The following is a 2,096-nucleotide window of genomic DNA, read 5'->3' as shown; positions in this document are numbered from 1 at the left end:
GATTATAATTTTCACAAAGTTTAGAGATTTTTTCACATCGTTTTTTTCAAATACGTATATTTTTTGCTTCCCATTCACAGACTTGAATTATATATATAATTCCAGGCAGCATATCCCACTTCCTGGGTTCAGTGGGATAGTCCTACCTCCCTGGAGACCCTACCAACCAACACATCTTTAGCCCCTCCCTCCCGCAGTGGGCACAGCAGCTCAAGGAAGACAGAAATTTAAGTTTGTCCCAGAGATAACTAATGCTCTTTAATTTTTAAAATTCATTCTTGTCTGAGTCTTTTACTTAGGCCAGTTTCTATTGCTATGCCTCCAAGTTCATTAATATTTTCTTCTGATTGTAAAGACTGGGGGACCTCTTTCTTAAGTGATCTTTGTCTTAAGATTTGGTGCAATATATCAGTAGACCTAACAGAATGAATATCTAACAAAAGAAAGTTGAAAACTAAATGACTGTTACCTTTCTCTTTGAAATACTGTAGGAATGAAAGTTAGATATATTTTATGACTTCCACGAGACACTGACCATTACACAGGCTGTGACTTTTATCAGTGCAAGATGCAAGGTGAGCAGGCTCACTGAGAAAACGCACACCAGGGACTTCACAGTTCCTGCTCTGCATGATGATATGGACTAGAAGGAAAAAGATGTTAGCATGAGGGATTTCTGATCAGGGTCAAGCTGTGTTCTGATCACTAATGACTTGTCAGCTCGTGGGACGGAGGAGCAATGAGTGTCTTTGGTTACAAACTGTGATCTACCTACCAATTGTGAAAACTATATTCACAGAAGTCGACAGCAGCAGTTGATGGCAAGATGGTACTCAGAAATGGCACTGACGTAATTTAGGATGTGGAATTGTAAGTGAGACAGCACACAATTAGAATAAAGAATTGGCAGAGGGGGTCGACTTGGGAAGAAAGGTGTGGATATAAACTGTTACTGAAGAAGACAAATAGATTGTTCATGACACTGAGACTTTCTACGATACTATAGCGGAAGAGATTACCACGCATGTGGCTGACCTTATTTCATTCTGAAGTGAGATAGTTTTGGATGCAGTGCTTGTTGTTGCTGAATAAGTGACCACAATGTGCATTGTGCTTTTTTCTTTGGAAATATTTGCAACTTGTCTCAATGCTCAAAAATCGATCAGAGTTACAGATTTTGATAGCAAAATGACATTAGTCATGAGCTCTTGTGAAGATAGTCATTCTTTTTTATCTTCTTTAGAGTTAGACTGAGGGGGTGGGTATAAAAGATGGGGTCTGTAACATCTTTCTTTCTTAGATATGTATTTCCTAGTCCCATGGAAATGGTTGCATTAGATGTTCTTATCATTTAATAATATACTTGTGGACTAAAAGATAAAAGTGCTATATGAAATAAGCCAATTATGTTAAACTAGCATATCTGCCTTTACTGAGTTTATCATTAGCCTGAATAGAAAGGCCTTTAAAATTAACTTTTTAGAAAGCATTTGAATGCATTCTTTGCTATTGTATTTATTCAATAAAGTATTTAATTAGTAAAAAGATATTGTCTTCTGCAATATCTAACCTTCTGCTAATCTTATATGGTGTATTTTTCATCCCAGATTTCAAAGTTTTGCTATCTAGGCTTTCAATTTGTGTCTTTTTTGTATTTTCTCTGGCTCTTCTGAACTTTTAAAACATTTAACACAATTACAATAATTGTTTTAATGTTCTTCTCTGTTAGTTCTAATATCTGTGTCAGTTCTGGGTCAATTTTTACAGACCGATTATTCTCCTCGCTGTGTTTTCCTGCCTTGCTGTGTCTTTGACTGGATAATACAAATTGTGAATTTCACCTTGTTGGGTGCTGAATTTTTTTTTTTTTTTTTATTCCTGTATGTTTTCTTGAGCTTTTCAGGTCTTGCCTTTGTGCTTTGAGAGGCACTTTCTGGAGCAGTGCTCAGTCTAGGATTAATTATTCCCCACCACTGAGGCAAGACCTTACTAAGTACCCAGTGCCCCATGAATGATGAGTTTTTCCAGTCTGACTGGTGGGAACAGGTACCATGCCTGGCACCCACTGTTCCTTCTAATCCTTTCAGATGGCTCAT

The sequence above is a fragment of the Hylobates moloch genome, unplaced genomic scaffold (assembly GCF_009828535.3).
Source record: "Hylobates moloch isolate HMO894 unplaced genomic scaffold, HMol_V3 SCAFFOLD_11, whole genome shotgun sequence".
In the NCBI taxonomy this organism is placed as follows: Eukaryota; Metazoa; Chordata; class Mammalia; order Primates; family Hylobatidae; genus Hylobates; species Hylobates moloch.
The sequence above is the reverse complement of the archived record's forward strand: the minus strand, read 5'-3'. Positions refer to the sequence as shown.